The sequence below is a fragment of the Cygnus olor genome, chromosome 9 (assembly GCF_009769625.2).
Source record: "Cygnus olor isolate bCygOlo1 chromosome 9, bCygOlo1.pri.v2, whole genome shotgun sequence".
Lineage (NCBI taxonomy): Eukaryota > Metazoa > Chordata > Aves > Anseriformes > Anatidae > Cygnus > Cygnus olor.
Genome location: NC_049177.1, coordinates 3,159,282 through 3,182,274, shown reverse-complemented (window position 1 = coordinate 3,182,274; position 22,993 = coordinate 3,159,282). Strand labels below are relative to the sequence as shown.

Here is a 22,993-nt window from a genome sequence, read left to right as displayed (position 1 = left end):
AAGGTTTCTCGAGCCTATCCTGGGGGAGAGATGTTTTGAAGGAGGAGAGGACTGGATGATACAGAAGGAAGACTGGTAAGGCATAGGCAGTACGGCAAATGCTATGACTGATACCATTACAGGCAGTGCAGTCAGAAGGGGGGAGGTGATGCATAGCAGCAGAGAGGGAACTGAAAGAGGAGAGTAATGGATGCAAGTATGAAGTTCATGTGGGAGGCTAGGCTAGCCCGGATTAAAGAATTCAAAACAGGTAAGAATTGGTAAAATAAAGCAGTAAGTGTAGATGCAAGTCTGGAAGCTAAGCAGTAGGGTTTGTTCACTAGAGTGCATATTGGGTTAGTGAAACAAAACATGGAATTTATGCTTTACTAGTTCTGCAAGTCTCCCTCCTCCTGTCACCCCACAACCCCACTGCTCGAGGCAGCAGATTTCTCATCCACAGGCTTACAACGTTGATACTAAGTTGCTTCTGCTTTTAGAGGAATTTTTCTCCCTTGACCTCACTGAAGAAAAATATCCCTCTGAGAATTATCGCCTGTTTGACAACATAGGTTAGCCAGGTTAATGAACTGTTCAAAGTATTTCCCCATGAAAATAGAACAGAGCGTGTCATTTCAAGAATTCCCACCACTGACAATCAAATTGACGATACAAGCTGACATTTTAAGAAGGTGGTGAATCTCACAAATGATCACATTAGATATATTTTCTGGCCACTCCAATCAAAACATTTGGTTAATTCACATGCTAATTTGCAAATGAAAAGCATATCCATAGAGTATTAAACTTGTGACACCATCTACTGCTCTAACGCATGCAGTTATCTTGATAATTAAAGTTCTGGCAATACACACTTGTTCAGGAGATTTCTTCATTTGTCCTATTTCATTTCAGTAAGATTTGTAATATATTTGTTTCTCTTTTATTTGCCAAGGTGGACAAATTCAGAGAATGGATCTGCAACCTAGGCAGTCTCACCAAACACTACCCGTCACCCCGAGTAGCTCAGTCTTTGCCTACTTCATTCCACTCATCGCTAACAATGGCTCCAAATTAATTCAGCGTACTCCTTCCTGTTGTTCTGTTTTTGTTGTTGTTGTTGCTTTCAATTCTTTAATGATTCCTTCAAAGAAACTGTTAGATCTAGCTTAGTTCCTTGATTGTAGTACTTCATAATTTGGGTCTAGCTTAGTTCCTTGATTGTAGTACTTCATAATTTGGGTCATTGCCTGCAATTTTGTCTCCTTACAGGATCAAAGTTTTATTTCACTCATTCCTAAAGCATCTTTTCCCATTTTAGCACAAAGCCACCAAATCTGTTCTCTCTCCTATACAAAATCTGGGCTGCTTTGTGGGACTAAAGGAGCAGCTGCCAGCTGAAGTCTGGGACATTAGTGCTACTAAGTTACCGACTGAAATGAGCGAGGGCCACATGCCTACTGTCTGTAATAAATGTCTGATAAAAACACAGCTTTTGGATCTGTTCTTAGCTTTGAATATCTTAACTTACCTCTCTGCATCTTTGATCAGGCCTAGCATATTGATCAAATATGAAAAGTGCTTGGTTTCCAACAGGGACCTAAAAAATCAGAAAGGCTTTTCTTAGCTTTTATCTATGCTCTGTGAGGTTAAGTCTTCTGCAATACCAAGTATTATTGGGATGTAGCAAAGATATTTTATTTCATGTAGGTGATACAAAACTTTTTGTAGTACACGAGGAGTGAGTTTATAAAAGATAGCAGACATCCTTTGGGCTTCTCTTTTCACTGTTTAAAATATAAAAGCCGGTACTTCTCATCTGTGTTTCATGGGAATGCATTTTAATTCTTTTGAATTCAGTCTAATGTTGCTTCTAAGCCTCAGTGCTGCTTCTAATTCTCAGTTGAAGAACACATTATTCCTCCTTTTCTTTCCAGTTTCACACAAAAAGTGAGTTGAAAACATGTGCCAGTCCAAAAGATGAGTGTCTGAAGACTCGTATTTCTATGTCAGCTAAGATGACTCTCAGATATACAGGCTTGGCCAAAAAATTGTGTATGTCTATAGGTTTTGTTTCATAAGCTTGAGCAGAGAAGCTGCAATTTTACCAAAAGGGGTAAACGTGCAACAGCATTCCAGGTAGTCAATGGCTTATACAGGGGACAGAAGCAGAGCAGTTCCTGGTTTCTATGTAAATAATGCACGTTTTTCTTCCTGCCTTTCTCCTGAAAAAGCAAAGTGCAAGCTGGTAGGTTTAAGGACTTAATGCAGTTTTGTTCATTCACCATAAATTACAAATCATTATAGACCACAGTTGCAGGTTCCTAACTGCGACGTCTACCAAAAATGTCTTTTAGCTGCTTGAAGAAAAAGCGACAGCTACCAGTTCTGTGCAGTTCTCTGCAACTGCTCATGTGATCCCCAGGGTAAGCATTCACTCCCAGAGCTACTGCTGGAGAATTAATTTATCAGTGGATGCCCAAAGGCCCTGCTCTGCTGTGCTCCATGGTGGCTGAAGGCATCCAGATACAGCCTTTTGTTTTTTGCGTTCAGCTATGGAAGCCAAAGCAAGGGAAGGTACTGAGCAGGAATTAACATGCAGCCCAAATTTACGTAGCGATCACAGCATGTGATGGCAGAGTCAGCAGGGAAGGCAGAGCTTGGGCCCTGGTTTAGGAAACTGTGTGTATGTGACTAAGATCAGCCACAAAAATGAGCCCATGTTTAAAGCGATTCTGCAAGGAAGATGCAAAAACCCATTTGTTCTTTAACATTTTGGCAGTAAGACTTCCTTCTTTGGTAAGGTCTGTAAAGCTAACTCCCAAACACTAACGTTAATTGTTTGTGCTTCTGGGCAGCTGCTGTAAGTAACTTCCAGTTTAAATCCCCCAAATATTCTAGGGGTTGGTGGGTGGGTACAATGAGCTGAAGGTGTATGAAGAGTAGTTATTTGTCCCAATGTGCTTTTTTCCCCAAAGTTTGCTGGTGAAGACGGGACTAGGCTGAATTATCACTGTTCTAGTTATCAGCTTTTCTGGGATCCTCTGACCCTTATTTGCAGACAGAAAATATGAAGTTTACATAGCTCAGCAAAGAGAGGGTTACCTTGATTAAAAAATAACAAGCAGCTGTCAACATGCTAGCTGCAGGAGATAAAAGGGATGAAAAAGAGGACTGCAGTTCTAGGAGCAAGGAAGGCTGACTTGCTTAGGCTGCAGAAAGAAAATCATCCTTCAGTACAAAGAAAAAGGTATGTTGCTCACAGGAGTGAGCTAAGTCTTGGCCTTGCTACAGAAATAGACAGTATTTCCAGGTAATATAGGCCTAGCTAGGGTGAAGAGCTGACCAGCTAGCAGAGCTCTAGAGCAGGACTGATTTCTCAAGAGTTGTTCTCTATGATGATGAAAAGCTTAGCAACAATTGTGTGGAGTTGGAAGATAGTTGTATCCCTATGAGGAGGCAAGCATTTAACAGTGAAAGCAAGACCGTAAGCAAGGAAAACAGCACACCAGCTTGGTAGCTTTAAGTCTGTCTCTGTGGAATGTTTGTTTTATCCTGACCTGGGCTACTGGGGTCAAGATTGTGTTTTATCCATTTTTTCCTTCTAGTGAGTGAAATACAAGATGTCAGATCAGACAAGCTGGAAGTCTTTATCCTTAAATTCTGAGTCCCTTCTACCCCCAGACTGCAGCTTCCCATAAAACACTAGTTTATAAAATCACCTTGGTGTGTGTGTAGGGAAGCTTTATACAAGAAATACTAATGGTGATTTTTTTTTTATTTAAAAATAAAAAGCTAAATCCTCCTAACTTTACCCTTAAATGCCAAGGGGAGAGGGCTATTCCTCCTAGGTTTGGCAATTCAGATCAAAGTGCAAAAGCATTATTAAGATTTTGTCAGGAAATAATTATCGATTTGAAAACTTGTTCAGTCAATTCTCTTCTACAGGGTGTTTTGGAGTTTTTTCTTTTAAACAAATAAAAGCAATTTTTCATGCAAGTGATTATCGCTCGTGTAAACGCGTGCCCCCCTCCCACCCCTGCTGAATATTCAGGTAGCTGTGTATCGTTTCACTGCCTTCCTTTTCAGAGAACACAGCCTTAAACTTATTTCTAATATTTCAGCTTTCTCTTTGGAATGCTGCATGACCAAAACAAAACCAATTGTAATCATCTGCAGCATATGCTTTGTATCTCCGATAGTCTGTAATATACTTAACGGGTACAATTTCTATAATACTTCTGCCTGCTTGCTATCATCAAAATGTGATTTACTTGTGATCGTTGAAGATTACGCTTAACTGTATCTCGCATCTCCAGCAGGCTGCTCCTATCTGTGTTTCAATTTCCTTCTTGCAGGAAGTTTTGCTCTAATCTGCTCCTTGTAAGCACACGGAACCCGTGCGTGGCTGCTCGATGACAGGAGCACAGTGCCAGCTGCCCGGCCCCTGCCAGAGACCTGACCCGCTAGCTGCTGTCCGCACTCACAACCGGCTTAAGCGCGACATCCTAACGGTATTTTACTAAGCGCCAATTAACTCACCGACTCTCTTAGGACGCTAGAGCAGGGGAAAAAACAGCAGTTAGCGGAAAACCAAAGGACTACCTCGCCGCTCCCCTCACAAACGCCCTCGGGTTCCCGCTCTCGGTGCGGCAGCGAGGCAGGCAGCGGGACCCCCCGGCAGCCCCAGGCCGGGTGCCGCTCTCCCTCCGAGCCCCACGGTACGGCGGGGAGCCCCGGTACGGCGGGGGGACCCGCTGCCGCCCCCCGTGTCGGGGTAAGGTGGCGCCCGGCGGGGCCGTTTCTCCCCGGGGAGGGGCGCGGTGCGGGCCCTACCTGGGCGGGGGGCGGCCGGCCATGGCCGTGACGGGACCCCGGCGGCGGCGGCACCTCCGCTCCCGCTCCGACGGCGGCGGGGCAGCGGGAGCGCGGCCCCGGCGCTGCTGCTGGTGCTGTTGCGGCGCCTGGCAGCCCTGCCCGCCCCGCCTCACTCCTCCCCGGCCCGCCTCCCCGCCCGCCCTCACGGCGCGGGTCGGGGCCGGCCCTGGGGCTTTCCCCACCTGCCAGGCGCCGGATGGCGGCGGTGACGGTCGCGGCGGTGAAGCGGTGCCCGCGGAGCCGTGCCGGGGGTCCTCAGGGCTCGCCCTGTGTCCTGGGCGCGCTGTGGAGAGCGGGACCCGGCCCCAGCACCCGGGCGGCTTAAGCGCTCCGGGGGTTGTGTCTGTCCGTGTGTGTCAGTCCGTCCACCTCCAGATGCGAGCCTGGAGAATTTAGAAAAGGGAGAGTGCTCTGGTGAAACACCTCAGTCTCGTTTTGACTGCTTTCAGGCTATTTTATTTAGCTGCTTGCTACCTGCAGCCGTCTTACCCTCCCTACCCCCCAAGACAGTACTAAACATCTTGTGCCTGGGCTGAACCTGCACTGTATGAACTATTAGAATTGGTTTCTCACCATAAACTTACAAAGAGGTGAGATTAAAGGCATCCTTGTCACAGGCGAGGCGTGGTGCAGACAGCGTGTTGGTGAGCGCTGTGCTGAGCTGCCTGTGTTTGGGAGGAGACCTTTGGCTCAGGTGTGAAGCTCGCAGGGCTGGAGGTTACTGGCATCACCGTCAGCCACTGTCATGATCCACCTTTTACCAAGATTCGTTTTCAGTACATTTATGCTCTAGGTCACAGCCCCTGCTCTGCTCTGTCCAGTGAGGTGACACAGGAACTTTGCTTCTGTTAGTTACGTGGAAAACACAGTGTTCAGCAGAGGAGTTCAGCAGTAAGGCTGTGGCAAGGACTTGTAAATATCCACGAATACTGCTGGAAATACAACTGATGTACAGCGAGCCCTGCTCTTCAGTCATCGCTGTGTTCAGAGATTTGCTGAACGAATTCAAAGACTTAGAGGGAGGACAGGTGGCCAGGGCAGCTAAAGCCCTGCTTTGACAGCAATCTTTTCTTTGTGCAACAGAGACTTGGTGTTTCTGTCGTTTAAATGCTTTGTTCCTGTGTCCTGTCTACACCTTGCTATTATGAAGTCATGAAGCTTAGTGAGGTCTGGAAGGGTCTGAGACATGTCAAGGGAATAATTTTATATATGACTTCAGGTTTTGTTCTCTGTTCCAATTTGCAGTGCAGACATTTCGTAAACCAACTTTGCATCCATGGTATCATTTGACTACTCTGGAACTGTAAGAAAGGCTACCTGAAGGGTTTGCTCTTGGTGACTTTGCTTAAACCAGAGGAAAAGTTTCAAGTTAATCTTAAAACACCTCTTAAGACTTTTCACTCAGGATATGGATTATCCTTGCTGTTGTAGCAGTTGATCTGTCAACTTGTGAAGTGACAAACGAGGGATGGCAGGACTGATAGCTACATTGTGGTGGCTATGGGTAAATGGGAATCAAAGCAACTGAAAGTGCTGGGTTTCAAATGGAAAGTGGAGAAGCTGAGAAATCTGAGACAACACAGCCTCTTAGGGGAGCACTTGAAACACGCTTGCCTAATACCAGCCCATATGACAGCACAGAGACCTAAGGAATCTTTCCAGGCTCTGACTGACCCTGAGTGAGTGGAAATGCAAGCCCTGCTCACTCCTGAAACTGAATGAAACGTTACCTGTGAATATACCAATGTACTCGCACTTACATACTCCTCTGACGCGGCCCCCTTGGCACTGTGCCCTACCTTTCTCACTCTCCAATTGCTCTTGCATCCCTCCTTCCTGGAAACAAGCTTAAATGCCTTTTCCATCTCCTCAGTTCTCACCATGCACACCTCATCTTTTGGGGTCATTCAGATTCCCAGGTCTGTTTTGTCCCTCAACCCTGTTGGCTCTGTCTCCCTTCAGCTCTTCTCCAATAGACATCATTGACCAACCCATGCAGTGCCTAACATTTTCTGTCAGCTTTCACTTGATCGGTTACTTTAATTTCACCAGTCCTCTCTAAACAATTTGTACGTGACTCTGCATCAAATCTCCAGTTTTGGATTTAAGTGTCCTATTTTCTCTTCCTTGTCACAGCACTCCTATTCGGATAAATTCAGTCCTGTTGCCACCTGCCTTCTAATCTCCCACACTTCTTCATTCGGTAGCTTGTCTGCTCCTTCTTCACTGTCATTATCTTATCCTTTATCTATCCGTGTTTAAGCATTTCTTCTGTCACAGATGTCTACTATTACTTCACATTGAGTCCAGACCAGATGTGACTCTACCTAGGTGTCTCTTTAGGCTGTGTTTAGACTAGTAATTAAAGCTAGGCTTTAGAAAAAGGCCTGTTCTCTGGCCCATGGACACAGAGCAGAGTATGGCTTGTGTCTAAACTCCCTTTGTTTGCAAAGCAGTTTGACAATTTGACCTCTTACAGACAGGTGGTGGTGGTGTGTGTGTTGTTTTTTTTTTCCATACTGCCTTTTTTTTTTTTTTCCGCTATTTGAAAAACACTAACAATTAAAGAGTATAACTGATCATGGGGCTGTGCCTGCTCTGACACACATAGACATAGCTGATGTTACCAGTCGTGGAACGTGGTCATCTATTTCAGCCATCAATATGCTCAGTTTCTTATTGTCTAACCTCTCTGAGGTCTTGGACACATCCTGAGCATTGCAGCTTCTCTTTGTTCTGGTAGCCTCATTTCTTACTTTTATGTACAGTAGTTATTTGAACCTTCTTGTCACTCCCAAGGGTAAGGCCTTTAATGTTAGTTCATCCCCCTGATCTTGTATTTACTTACCTGAATTCTTCATGAATTCTGGAGATGAAGCTCAGACATTACTTACCTACAGATGTTCTATTTGACTGTCCCACGCCATCTCCCACCTTTAGCTCTTCAGTTACTCTCCTTTTCCCTAGCAGCATGCAATTCTTTTCTCTCTGCATCTTTGCTGTTCTCTCTCTTGCTTCTTCTACTTTTACTCTCTGCTTTTTCATTCCCAACAATTCTGCTGTAAGTCCTTTAACTTTCTAGGCTACAGTTTTCGCATTCCAGCATCTGGGTTTCAGAACAGCTTCTTCAGTACCGCTGGATGCTGTGCTCCTGCTGTGAAGGAAAAGGACAGACAGATCTTCAGCAAGGGACAGTTTCGAGAAAGAAAATTGGTATTTCCTGTCAGTGATGTTTGCACTCCAGAAGTTCTTAAAAGCTTTTCCAGTCTCTACTTCTTTCTGATTGCTTGCCCTTGTGCATTGTCAGGGGAAGAGCTCTGTGACAGAGAGAAGTTTGTCCCTGATTAGAAGCATGGATATTTGTTGCTCATGCTTTCCCGTATGTTTTGTCTTTGTTCCCTGATGTGATATGGCTCTGAACTATTATTTTTCATCATAAACACTGCTGCTCATCTGTCTTTTACTGCTGCAGATGGCACTGAGTTAACACACATACTGGTTCTTAGTTTGGTAAGAAAGATTGATCCCTTCTCTGTCTTTATTTACTTTTATTTTTTTTCCTTGGTTGCTCTTTGTTGTCTGGCTTGATCATCCTGCAAAACCCACAAACCTGTTTTGTACAGAGGACATGGGCTGTGCTATTATTTCTTCTACCTACTTTATAGCCCCTCTTGGAACCAATAGTTATCATAGAATCATAGAATATCCCGAGTTGGAAGGGACCCATAAGGATCATCAAGTCCAACTCCTGGCACCACACAGGTCTGCCCAAAGTTTAGACCATGTGACTAAGTGCACAGTCCAATCGCTTCTTAAATTCAGACAGGCTTGGTGCAGTGACTGCTTCACTGGGGAGCCAGTTCCACTGTGCGACTACCATCTCAGTGAAGAACCTCTTCCTGATGTCCAGCCTCAACTTCCCCTGCCTCAGCTTAACACCGTTCCCATGGGTCCTGTCACTGGTGATTATCTTCTGAATTTCCTCACAATCCACCAGAAACGCCCTGATTTCAGGTACTTGCTCTCCCCTCCTGTGAAAGCCCATAGCCTTTGTTTCTGAGGAACTGGCCCTGTCTGGCTTTGTGCAGTTGCTCTTATTGCTTGGTAGTGTGGGTACATTGCCTAAAAAAACCTGTTCTCTTGCCTGCAACCTGCCTTGACAGAACAGAACTGATTACTGTCACACATTGACTTATTTCAGAGCTGTCAGTGGAAGTGTATTTTCTCCTCAACTTTTAGATATGAGTTGGCAACAGGAAGAGACTACTGTGGCAGTTCAGTTATCTCTGTCTGTCTTTGTGTCAACCCAGGACAGCGTTCCCACACTGGGTAACAGAAAGTCATGGCCAGAGAATAGAAGTGCCTTCGCAGGATACAGACCGTGCCAGTTGTTTGCCTTCAGTTTTTGCTGGTTTAGACTTTTATAAAAATTCCAAGCAGCTATTTAAAAATAATTAATCATCCTTTCTGTTGGGAAGACAGGCAGAATTAACTGCTGCAGAGTTGTCAGTTTGCACTAACAGAAACTGAAACAATGGTACCAAACAGAGCTGACTGTCACATGAGAAAATATGTCAATCATTCCTGAAAAGGCAGAGGGAGCCAACCTTACACTAAAGCACTGAGGTGGGTTTGAAGTTTTTTTCACTTTCAGTAAAAAGTCGTCCTTCAAAACTGTGCTTATGCATGACTTGGTTTTTCCCAGGAAACCTATCCAGTCTAAACTGATGCTGTAACTCAATGATATTTTCAGGAATACATCAGTTTTGTAGGGAACTGGGGAAATTAGATTTCTGTTTTCCACTTCTTTGCTTGTCCTATGAGCTGCTTTTTACTGAACAGTCCTAATTAAAAGTAGGGATGTGGGAAGTTTAGCATGTGGTACGTGTTTAGAAAATCAGGATCAAAAAAGCTTGCAACATCTTCACATTTACTGGACAGAGAAATAATCATTCCAGAATAAATTTGACACTGTCTGATCCCCAACAGAGGGACCATCTTTCTTGCATAACAAAGAAAAAAATAAATTTCATCCAGTGACAACAGGATCCTAATCATGGCCTTTTGGCTCTATGTTGATCAAATAATATTTTTGGTGCACCTCTACATTCCTCTTTGTCCATGTTTGCTGTGCAGGTGGTGTGTACACAGATTACTATTTTGGTAGATGTGTAGTTATTCCTATAAGTTAAACTGTTAGCATTGAAGGTTGGGTAGTTAGCTTTTATATGGTAATGTTTTGGATGAAGACCTTTTTGTACAATAACTATTTTATTTTACAATTTTGGTCATTTAACTCTACAATCTTGTTAGATCAAAGTCCTTTATACCTTTGTCAAGACAGGTATTTGGGCCATGGTTAAAGCACTCTTTGTTAACAAGCCAGCGCTGAAGAGGTGTCATAATATGTTGCAACAAATAAGTACCATGAATGACTTTAATTTGTATTAGATCTAGCTCATAGGCTTCTCACTGGCAATGGCCAGAAACTTTAGAGGAAGATGGTCTAACAAAAGTAGCTGGTTGACGTTGTGAAAAGAGAATAATCAGTATGGTTGGCCGCTTAGCTCCAGACTGGATGACATTGCCTCCCCATTTAATAAGTGCAGATCATTACCATAGAAAGTGAGTGGTACCTGTATTGATTTTTCATCTATATACGTATCTGTAACTACAAAGAAATTTTTTGGCTAAAATAACCTCAAAATCTTTGAGTTAATCTACAAATATAGATATTAAATCTACTCATTCAGCCTCTCATATTTCCAGATCTACATGGTATTTTCAGCCCACATGCATTCCCAGAAAAGATGGGGGGAAAAGAAGGGAAAATAAAATTAATCTAAATATTCTTAATCTATCTTACAGAATAGTTGTTCCCTGATTTTTGAAGATATGTTGCTGAAAATGGTTTGTTTGTCAGGTTCATTTCAATAAATTAGAGGGCTCCTGTATTGAGTATTTCAGCTGATCTGAGCTGTTTTATTCAGCAAGTAAAGAAGCTGATGTTTGCAATAAGCTCAGATTGGGCTACTTAGTTCCTCTTAGGTCAAATATAATGCACTCAGAATTGGACTAGAAGCTGACAACAGTAATCAGCTGGTAGGCAATGAGCCATCATCTGTAGCATTCAGGGAAGTATTTAGGCATATAAAGGTTGTAATGCATATAGAGTAGGCAGGACAGACGTTCACAAATATACTCTTTGGCTCCATCTGTGCTGTCCTGGGTTTTCAAAAAACATTTTTGGTTTTACCTTGTTCTCTCTGCCTCCAAACCTAGTTGTATGAGCTGTGAGAATATACTGCACAACTGCTGTGTGCTCATTATTGTTCCTTCCGATGACTCCAGAGTTAAAGTGCTGCTACTTACTCAAAAGACTGTGACTACTTGACCCAGCTTAATTTTGAGAAGTCATATAGAATTTTAAAATTCTTCTGAGTAATTATTGAAAATGGGTCTGGAATTATGAGTCTTTATGAAAATCACTGGAATTTTTCATTTCTAGACTATCTAAGTCTAGCTACAATCCTCCAAAATACTGCTTTCCTTAGGCTTCATATTTTTGGCCATTCTCTTGGGTGAAATTTTTGAATGCTAGAAGCAGTTAGTTTTTAAATAGGAATTAATTTGTATTTCCCCAGAAGGGGAAGTCAAGTCAAAAGACAAACTAAAAAGACCTCATGGCAGATATGAAGAAGTAGTATTCACTTTTCCTTATGTAGACAGGCAAGAAAGGAAAAAAAAAATCAGAAAAAGGAAATTCAAAAACTAATGTAAATGATGATGCAGGAAGTCTGGTTTGAAAGGTTTCTCAGTAGCTATTGTGTTCCGTGCTTTCAAAGGTGGCCATTGAGGCATTAAAATTGCATAGGTTGTAAGACCATACAATTAAAACGTGAGGGAAATGGTTTACTTTTTTTTTGGGTAGATTTTTCATGTAAGCATACACCAACTGCTGAGCGTTTATTTTCTGGGTGCATTATATACTCATGAGATGTAATGTAAAAAACTGCTCATGCAATCTAGTTGGATAAATGACACATGCTGACAATAAAATGCAGGTGTATGGAAAGAGCAGAGAAGCTATTACAACAAAAAAAATCATTGATTGTTCTTCAGTCTCATTTTGGACATCTCTGGCTGAACTCTCAAGAACAACAAAAAGCTAACAACCTTAATTGCAAGCCCGAAGGACTTAAATAAACATAAAAACACTGACCTTTCCTGGTTGTGGTACTTTCTGCTGTTAAATTACCATGTACAGTTGTTTAAATAGCTGCAGGAGGGGAGATTGTAAATAGATGCCTACAGTCATGTACAAAATCCTATGGAGTTAAAGATTTGTTTGAATGATTATGAAATCAATTTGCATCACCATAGTAGCTAATGGCATTTTCAGTGATAATAACCAGTTGTTAAACTGAAATGTGCATTTCCACTGTAACAGGTACAGCTCCACCACTGGTATAAAAGCCTCTCTGCACAGTATCTTTAATGTACTTCAGCCCTACTCTGATTTCTAAGGAAATTTAAGGAATGCAGTCCTGCACTAGCAATCCTCCATGTCTTGTCAGGAAGCTTGTAGACATGAACTGCATCAGGGCTGAAAAAGTTGCCTAAACTTGCAAGAGCCTAAACACTTCTGAATGTTTAATATGTAATATGCATTTCTACTTGTTTGTAGGGCAATGTAAGACAGGTGCATAAATTTAATAATAAGTCACACTTGGGGAAGGTTTTAAGAAGGTAAAGAGGAGTACATTTATAGCTCTGAAGGAGCACAGTTTATTTAGGTTTAGGGGAGAGAGGGGAGTGTTTGGGGCCTGAGATCCTGAAATAATTTTCTGTTTTATGAGGAAAAATTTGGGTTAGGATCTCATAACTATATGTGCAGTTGGGCGTTTCACTTCACAAATCTCTGCTTTTGGACATGATTGAATTCTATCGGTAAGCTTATTTTCAGTGTTTCGGTTACTTACATTTTGACATAGGAAGCAATAATAAAAATGAAGTGATGCACGTGTGCTTTTGATATGTGTCTGACTTCTAATTGCTAAATATGGAAATAGCTGGAACCAGAGGTATCTCATTAAAAATATAATTGAAGACCTACCTAGGGAATGGTATATTTTAGAGAGTGATTCATGCGGAAGCTCAGTGCAACTTCACTTGAATTGGATGAACTGTTAATGACTGGGAGAGGAATGAGTGGAATACTTTTTCTTTTGTTTATTTATTTATTTTTAACAAAAAATAAAGGTTTTATTTCAGGAAGGAACTTCTATATAAAATTTTGTAAGGCCTTGTTTTTTTCTTTTCTTTTTCTTTCCTTTTTTTATTCTTCTGTTTTCTTTGGTTTTCCCCTGAGTTTACAGATGTTACATTGAGGCATTGTCAAGATCTGCTGTCCTGGCAGATAACAATATCTGGGGGTTCTCAACCTAAGAGCCTAAGCATGGCCAATCAATGGAGTAAATTATTGTAGGATCTGTGACTTTAGCGTTACAGGATGTTCTTTGAAGTGGGGGGAAGCCATCAGTAAGGAATAGGATAGGTGTTACGCTGATGTTACACTCATTTCCACTCCATAGTAGATGGCTTTAGTTTCTTTCCAGTCCCATTTTCTTTGGAAAATGTGTAATAGATTGTAAAATTTTACAAAGTCCATATAAACATAACAAGAGAAGGAATCACGAATTCATTTGAATAACCTTTCCTGTGTGATTTTCCTCTCATGCTGCTATGAATACTGAATTATGTATCTGACATAAAGTGAGTTAATGTACGGCACACTAGCATGTGGGAAGGATCAGACCCTTAACGTGTAGGTGCTGTATTAAAAATTATTAAAAATTGGTCCAGCTGAGTAGTGCCTTTAATTTTCATTCTGGCAAAAGGATCTGTGGAACTAAACTATTAAATTATGCAATTATAATGCAGAGACTTTTAAAATGCAAGATTATGATATTCTGATGTGAAAATGAAGAAACATGGATAAAGGTAGCATTTTCTGCTGTATGCTACGTCTTGCCTTTTGTGGTGTAGTAAAATGTAATCTAGAAAGTAGATCTCTTTTGAGAGAGAACTATTCTGCAAAGCTCTAAAACATTTACAGGTTGTTTTGGCTTTAGGGTGTTTTTGTATGTAATTTTTTGTAGCACAACTATTTTTATCTTCAAAATTAGAAAGTATTGCTTCGTTACTTGGCCTTGGGCTTGTGACTGTAGGCTCAAAAAGACAACATATTAAGAAAGATGTTCTTTGAACAAAATGCATAATTAGCTTGGAAGCATGGAATGGAATCCACCTTCCCAGTGAATTCTGCTCCCTTCCTGGTATTTGTTTACCCCACTGAATCTCAAAATCTCTTCCATATAATGATGTAATTTCAGGAAAGTTGGTTTGTGCTACCTCAGGCTGTCTGGGGGTGATTAGAGCATCCCTCTGACAAGCTGCTTATATGGCTATGAACCTTTCGATGCTCTGGAAATTAGATCCAGAGCTTTCATTTTTGGATTACAATGCCTAATTAGTAGGCTGTAATATATTTAAGGAACACGCTGTCTTTTGAGGAACTTCATCCGCTAGGTGCGTAACCAAGCAAGCAGCTGCTCCCGAGTCCTTTGTCAGAGAAGCATGAAAAGTGCATAAATGAGGTGAACACGAAACTAGTCTAATAGGTAGTTCCTTCAGAGAATTGTCAGTGCTTTCCAACTGTATGCACATTGATCTTCCCTTGGACTCTCCTCGGGCTGCTGTTTGTCTAGGCGGATTCACTATTTGTCTAGTATTACTGCACGCCTGGCAGTCCGACAGGAACTGCTGTGCTGAGCTTCCCCTGGGCTGCTGTCTGCTGGAAATTCCACGTATTCCTGTGGTGCACATGCTGAGAAACTGCACAGTGTGTGGAAACAGTTTATCAAAAATGTGCTGCACAGTTGATCTCCACATGCAGAGCATGTTTAATGTGTGAAAATGTCGGATTTAGTGTGTGTGCCTGGACAACATGCACGGCACGTGCACAGTGTGTCAGGTTCCCATGGGAAGCCTTGCATTTACCCTGCCTGCACCAAGAAATTTGAGCTCAAATGAGGGCATGCCTCATCCAGCTGGCTCTCGGTTCCAGCAGGCTACGAAGAGAGAATTGCGTGCTCTGAGCACATACTAATGCAGGCCCTCCTGCTTGAGGAATGGCAATTGCAGGATCTTAAGGCATATATTTAGCATTGTTTTTGTTTTTGAAGTGGAGTAGCAATGTTAAAAATAGCAGAATATATTCTTTGGCTTATGGGCAGAGTCTTTCTAATTGTTGAAGGTATTGTTACCAATTATTTGCTGACTACTATTAGCTATGTATTGGTTGTCTGTGCAAAGTAATTATCGCATCTAGCGGCTTTAAATATGTATTAATATTTTTGATTGGATTGTGCTCACCGTTGGACCAATGCATTTCTGAAGTGCTGTGGCCAAAAAATAGTGTCTCTGGCCCTAACCATGAAGAAAATATTATAGAGCTGGCAAAAGGACTGTTGTTCTGCAATGAGAAAATATGCTTTTTATGAAACTTTGTTTTTCAAGAGCTAATGGTTTTTGGGTGCTGTCCAGAATAAGTTTTCATCTTTACTACAAAAAAAGAATAATTCTTTGTAGACTAACATTTTTAATATCAAAGACCTCCAACAGAAAATGAATTTCAGAGGCTTAACTTGTGTTTATAAGCTATTTGTTTTGATGACTTTAATTTACATGCATATTCAGGAATTCAATTTATTTTCTAGTGTTTTAAGGCTACAGTAATGCTAATAAAACTGTTATCCTCTCTGACACAAATGTGAAAAGCATGGTGGGTTCTCTTTTGGCAGATCTGATGGTCTCTAGAGACTCATCACCAGAGTAGTCGTGTCGTTAATCTTTAATCAGACCACAGAAATTCAGTGACAACAAAGATGTGTGTTAAGGTAAGAAGTTTTCAGTCTGGAAAAATGGAGACTGGCTTTGTTTGAGAAAGTGCAGATAATATGAAGATTATTATTAAGAAGCTTATCCTTGCATGTTGATATTCAAATGGTGAAAGTACTTGATATGGCAAAGGGCCTGACAAAACGAAATGTTTTGTTATACAGAGAGAGATTTCATCTGAGGACTACATTTCATGGCACCTGCCACTAAGCTTTCAATTTTCCAAAGCTGAACTGTATTTATTTTCAAGTGGATAAATAATGGAAAGTTACTTGTTTTATATCAGAATAGGAAGAGAACACTTTTTCAGAATTGATAGAAATCAAAACTGCAAGTGTTAATAGAGTAAATTTGCAAAAATATCTGTCACGCACATCTAATTTTAACTCTATTAAAATCAGCAAAAGTTTTCTTAGTCTTTAAGAATTAGTTTAAACTCAGTGTTGCAGTGTTGCTGCTTATTGAAGTTTCCAAAAAGTTGCCTTCAGCTGTCAGCTGGTAATTCATAATTCAGTAATCTTAAAGTGTATCATCTTTCACTTTCTCAATGGATTTTCTTCTCTTTGTCATTCTGTCATATTTGCACTCCTTATTATCTAAAGCATGAAAAATACTGGGCCAGTTCCACTCTCTTTTGCAGAGTGAGGTTGGACTTACATTGTAACCTTTGGAGTTGGACTTACCAATTGGTCTGGAATCTGCAAATGTCGCTTTGTTCTACGTAAGCGGTTTCAAAGGCAGAGCAGGCTGATATTCTTGCAGGGGACTGAAACAATTTTTCTTATTCATAAAGCACACATCTACTCCCTCTTAAGTGCATTTATTGCACCACACAACTGCTGTTTGTGCATATGCTTGCTCTGTATCTGCACAAGAGTACAGTGCGTGCATGAGAAATGTTAATTCTTTGCAACTTATGAATTTGTTCCCTGTGCATTCTGCCACACTTTCATGCCAGTAAATCCTTTTGCACTCTGGATTTGCCCTAGGAAAGAGGCTTTTGAGGAGTATGCAGATGTTACCAACATAATAATACCAACAGTCTGCATCTTTCTCCCTAAGTGCTCCTGAGACGTGTCCCCCCTGTCCCTCCCCCCCCCCCCAAAAAAAAAAAAAATGGCAATGAGACTTCTTTTGCATTGATTTCTCATTGTACTTTAAACCCATCCATATGGCATGGCATCTATGTTCTGGGTTTGGGTGTGTGTGCACATGCATGCTAAGACTAATTTTGGACTTCTGGTGCTCAGTGCCCATGCCACCTGCTTGGTATTTTTTGGTAAATAATAGTCAGTCACGTGTATAGTTCCTGACAGTAATATCATGCATAACTTTAATGAGTTTTAAATTGTGATGGGATTGTCCGAAATTTTGCACTAACATCTCAACCTGCAGGTCTCAGAGGCTTCTGTACTGTCTTTCCAAATGCATCTCTTGCTGGGGGTGGCTGTCAGGACAGAGCACCTCTACAATGCTTGCTTCTTTCTTTGAATTTTTAGTGCTGTTCACAGCTCCTGCTAGAGAGCTGCATATAAAATAGGACAGAGCTTCTGTTTCACTTTTGGCTTGCCAAAGCTTTTATACCTCAGAAATAAGGGGGCTACTTCACTGCACCTTTCCAGGGATGCAGTTCTCAATTCACTATTGATTACTGGTAAGGGAGAGAAAGGCAAGAAGCCTGGGCAGCAGTCCGATAAATGCAGAACGAGTACTGATCTGAACGCAGGCTGGAAGGCTGGACCTATACAGGTGTCTGATCTCTGACTGAAGGCCTTCTCCCCTCACTAAAGCCAATGTCAGTTTCATGAGTTTCTGTTCAAATCAGTATACCATCTGCTTTCAGATTCCTAAAACTTAGAGCTAATTTTAAACTTAAATTTTCCAGCCAAATGCACCCAAGATTGCACTTGTACAGCTCTAACATCTGCCCTGTTAGCAGCTCAGAGTACTCCTAGGTGCAATCCAGGCAACCTGCATGTCCAGAAGCAGGGCAAACATCTCACCGGGCACTAAATCTGCCTTTAAATGGAGTTTCATCAGGAATTATCCTATTATAATACAGTTTTTAAATTATGCTCCTCATGACACAAAACGAACATCTATTCTTAATTTTAGTTTCTCTAGGCACAACCCTAATTTTTATTCTTGCAACATGCTATACAAATGTTAAAGACTCGAGTGATACGGTCATAATTGGGTCCTGTTGGGTTGGATTGACCTGCAGTTGGGAATGATGTTCTGCAAGCCTGGTCAATATTGGTTAACTGATGTCAGTAAAGGTTTTCTGAAGGATTAGAATAGCTTGCTGGGTGGAATTATCCAGGAATGGATGTAAACCTCTAAGTCAGTTACTGAAGCAGTGGAAATGGCTGTTTCATGGTTTGTGCTTCTAATTCAATTGGTTCTTAACAATTCTTTTCACTGCTTTCACCTAAAAATTCAGTTATTTTTCCTTTCAAATATGGCCGTGAGTTTAAACAGAAATAATTTCTTTTTGTGAACTCTGACAAGCTGTGCTATTCAGCCTTAATAAAACCATTTAAAGCTTGTCAAGACACTCCCATTAAAGGTATTTAATTTATTATTTATTGTCAAGATACCTGCATTGAAAATAGTTATTCTTTATCAATTGGTTCTTATTCAGTCGTGTAGGACAACTCAGAAAATAATTGTTTAGGCATGTTTCTTTAAAACCACATTATACAGAAAAATGGCAATAGTAGAGCTTTTGCATTAAAATTCTTTCATTCAATAACTCTGTTTTCAGTTCTGAATAACTTAGATACATGTAATTTCACACAATTGCACAGGTACCTAGAGCCTGCTTTTCCCGAGTTACCAAGTGGACTCGATGTACATATGCATCATTCCTGGCATGCGGGTCAGGAGAGGGCCCCGCTCTGTGTGCCATACTGGAATTTTGGCTTCTAAGTTTTTACAAATATAGAGGCAAGATGTGACTTCATTCTTAATTTCTGGTTGATTTAAAGGAGAACAGCAGGAAATAATCCCAAGTCCGTACTAAGGTGTGTACTGTTCAGATGTGGTTGACTTGTGGCTGGAATACAAAGGCTGCTGCTGCCACATGGTTCAGAGGGAGCTCCTGCTCTGCTCCCTGCCCTGTTGCAAAAATAGACAGGTTCACATGAAACACTTCCTAAACTTGTCTGAGTTCTGTTTTGTATGCAGTATGGTGTTTTGCGTGGTTTTCACACCACAATTCAGTTCTCAGCACCCCCCTCCCCCCGCCCAGCCCCCCCAAAAAAGACCCCCAAAAAAACAAAAAAAATCATCCCCCCCCCCAAAAAAAAAAAAAAACACCAACAACTTTGTCTTGGGATATCAGCAGTGAAGTCCTTTAAGTTTTAGGAAAAAAATGGGCTATCATTACAGTTTTAATGGTGCTTTGGGCATGGCTAAATCATGTCTATCACCAGAAACAATCTGTAAATTTTCTATTTTTTATGGAGTCATGAAGCCTGTTTTTCTTGTCAGAAAACACTTGCTAAGAAGCACATTCTAGAGAAAAAAATTAAAATTGTGTGGGTTTATAACATGCCGTAAGTACATGTAAATTACAGCATTTATCAAAAGCTCATTTATACTAGGCAGATTATAAAGCTAGTTATGCTGAGGGCTGAACTCGAGAACGTGGCATTTTTTTCTAAACTGATCATTTCTTTGGGTTTCCTTATTTTCTGTGTTGAGATCTCGGAGCCAACTCAATATATCATGTCCACATAATCCATCATAAATAGGGAAAAATATTTACTGCCTCAAAAAGCTACTTATTTATTAAAAGCTTTATTGTTATAGCAGCCAAGTTGTTACTCTTACTGCAAATTAAAACTCAAAGTATTTTTTTCATTGTTCTGAATGTTCATCTGTAAATATGGTTTTGTTAGATGTGGAGATCTTTCAGAATGATAATGTGTTTATGCACAAATTCTAAATGCATTGGGGAAGCCACTGAAGTTCTGTTGTTCTTTTCCAGAGGAAAAGAGAACAGTTGAGAGAAATGGGGAGTACAAGCAGACAGTACTAGAGAGAGAAACAGATCGGGGCTATACACACTGAGATCAAGGGTATGAAAGTTCAGGAGAAGAGCCATGTTTATATGTAGGCATGCCTGTTACCAGTCTCCTCTGTAGCTCTCCGAATTTGCTCTGCCCTTTAAAATCACAGTGATGTACAGATGGGAGCAGTTTGATATATAGCAATCTATATAGCTATACAGAGAATCACAGGATAATTCAGGCTGGAAGGGACTTCAGAAGTTCCTATAGTTACACAAAATCCCAAAGTATCTAAACAGCTGCAGTTTTATAAATGTATAATATAGTTTAAATGTTGCTATGCTGTGAAATTCTACAAAATAGGTCTGGGAAAAACCATGAAAGATAATCCCCTTGTCTGAAGGTAACGTCAGCTCTACTTAAGCAACTCTCAGAAGCAGTTTCTCCAACATATTCTTAAAAACTCTCATTGACAGATATTTCTGTAACTGCCACAAGTAATCTATTTCTGTGCTTTAGAGCGTAGGATAGGCAATGTACTTCAGCATTGTAGCAGTTAAGATGCCTTTGTACACCAATTCAGAAGCGCAGAGTACTCACAGAATTAAAACAGCAGGGGACAAATAGGCATATAGCTTCATTTAACTAACTAGCAAGTTCAAGGTATTCTTACTTCTGTGCTCCCAAACAGGTAAATTCTGCTATATTTATACTGTGCTTTGAACTGTCTGTCATAGTAGAGTATTTATCTTTTAGGATCTTTCAGCTGGAAACTTTTTAACTGAGCCTTACCAAGATATAATGGAAAAAATGATGACAAAAAGAGTGATTAGAAAACATACATTTACAAACATACATTAATCCAAGGGCTTCCAGCAGAGGAATTGAGTGGAATTGTGCAAGGTATTTGCCTGGACTGTGATGCCAGTACTGTTATGTTTGTGAAAGTTAGGTAACTGTTAGCTCAAGTAGTTCATATGGCTGTGAAAACAGCTAATCCAGTAATTCATGCAATTCATATTTGTTGAGAAGGACTGAAGGCAAAGGCTGATGCATGATGTTAAAAATGGAAGAATTCTGCATGGGGGCTTAGATTTTGGCGATAGCAGTGCAGAATTCAGCCTACTAACCCCTGTGTAAATTAAACCCTCTAAGCTTTCCAGAGCCCCAAGGTAGTCCTAGCTACTGCCAGCATTTTGCTGAAGAAAGGTTTGCTCCATTACTCTGAAAAACGCCATCTGATTTCTACAGACTGGAAGACTAATGATGCCAGTAATGCTGTGAAAACCTCCATGTGAAAGTCTCATCTTTAGTTCTTGTTTGTGTACTTTCATGACATTGTCGGCAAAAATATGCACTACAAGGTCATTTATTGCGCTGTCACAGCCCAACCCTCTCTGCCGTTAACATCAGACAGGATTATAAGCATCAAAGAGAAACGAAAAGTCAAACTGCCCACTGAGTAACTCTATTGTGTTTTCTGTTTATTAGATGCGATGATATGATGAAATACTTTAACTCCTGGGCCGTCTAAGAGCAATCACTAACAATTTATTTGATAGGGTTTTTTTAAGCCCAGTCTTTATTTCCAGCCTTCACAAGAAGGGGTATTTATCTGCTGAATTTTTTCAAATTTACTTGGATTTCTGTGTTTACCAGCTTGTCTCTTAGACTGCCTAGGAGAGATGGAAACACCTTCAAAAGACTTTTGAGTAGGTGTTGAACTTTGGTGCTCTGAATCACTGTCTGGGAGAGCCTGCTGAAGCCTTTTTTTTCCCCTTGTCTTGTTAGGCAAGTTGCTTCCTTTATGTAATGCTTGAAGACAAGGCAGTGTGACTTTCCCCTTTGGTATAATGGGGCCCCTCTGGATGCTGACAAACTTCAGGTCACTTTTCTCTTTTCCTCCTTATTGTCCCTGGGACTAAGGTATCCATTCAAGGAGTAAAGTCTGGACAGACAAGCCTTTGGGGAAAAATAAAGATAGAAGGTACTATAGACTAGGACTCCATTCAAAGTCCTCTGGGACCTACCTACTTCAGGCCACCTCTCAATCTGTAGAACTTCAGTGGCATGCCCATTGCCTGTTCTTTACAGCTTACAATCACTTAAGGTAGCAGCATAGAAATATTTGAAAAGAGGTGGGTTTTTTAAATTATTTTTTTTATAATAAAACATTGTAGCCCAAGACCTTGCCTCCAACAGAATTCAAAAACAGATCTTTAGAATAGAGCATGAGAACAAGACAAACATGTACGACTTGCATCCTCTCATCCTCTCTATTTTTCAGACAGACATCCTGAGGTGATATGGTGTCTGCATTGATAGGAATTGCCAGTGGGTAACTCTTCCATAATTCTGTTCAGTTTCTCTTTAATCCATATATACTTTCATCATAATATGGCAAGGAGATCCACAGCTCTACCGCTTTTCTATGAAAAAAAAACAAGCAAAACCTACACCAAACTTCTGTTTGTTTTGAGTCCGGCTATTGCTAGTTTCGTGGTTCTTGTACTAAGAGAAGGTGAATGGGCCATCTTGTTCTCCTTGTTATTCATAATTTTGCAGACCTATCTCATAGGTCTGTTGTCTTGCTTTTAAAGATTTCAAAGTCTTAGTCACTTACAAATGGTATTCCCAATCTTTTAAGCAATCTTGTTTTCCCTCTGTAAATTTTGATTAGCCCTGCATTTTGAGAGGAGGTGACCAGAACTGCATGCAATACCTTTTCTTTATCCCCTTCCTCTCTTTACCTTTTCTGGCAGGTTTCAGACTTTATTTACATGACATTTTTCAAAGGCTTAACATTTGTGCAAACTTGGAACAGCAAAAAGCATATTCACAAGCATGCTATTCTTCCAAATCTCAGGTTCCTGGTCTAGAGCCTGGAAGCACTGAAGAGTGACAACGGAAAGATTGTCGGCATCGTCTTGGGTGTGTGTGCATGCATACAGTGGTGGTGGATTTTTTTGTTTGTTTTGAATACTTATTACATGTTTCATCTTAGGAAAATTGTCAAGAGTGGTTGAAATAGAAAATAGAAAATTTCAGCCATGTGCTAAATCTGGCAAATACATGTGTGAACGAAGCTGAATGAAGGTTGTGGATTGAAATGCGCTACCAGAGGCACTTTATTTGCTGCGCTGAAAAGGAGCTGCATG

At 40.9% G+C, this 22,993-nt stretch overlaps 2 long non-coding RNA genes across 2 annotated transcripts; both read left to right on the top strand.

Moving 5' to 3' along the window:
- Positions 1 to 1,513: 1,513 nt before the first annotated feature.
- On the top strand, positions 1,514 to 18,791 carry LOC121074524. Its single transcript, XR_005822397.1, has 4 exons — positions 1,514 to 4,700; positions 15,723 to 15,818; positions 16,460 to 16,540; positions 18,630 to 18,791. It is a non-coding gene; the product is annotated as an uncharacterized LOC121074524 (long non-coding RNA).
- A 939-nt stretch (positions 18,792 to 19,730) lies between these two features.
- Positions 19,731 to 22,201, top strand: LOC121074525. Its single transcript, XR_005822398.1, has 3 exons — positions 19,731 to 19,904; positions 21,627 to 21,720; positions 22,123 to 22,201. It is a non-coding gene; the product is annotated as an uncharacterized LOC121074525 (long non-coding RNA).
- Positions 22,202 to 22,993: the final 792 nt, after the last annotated feature.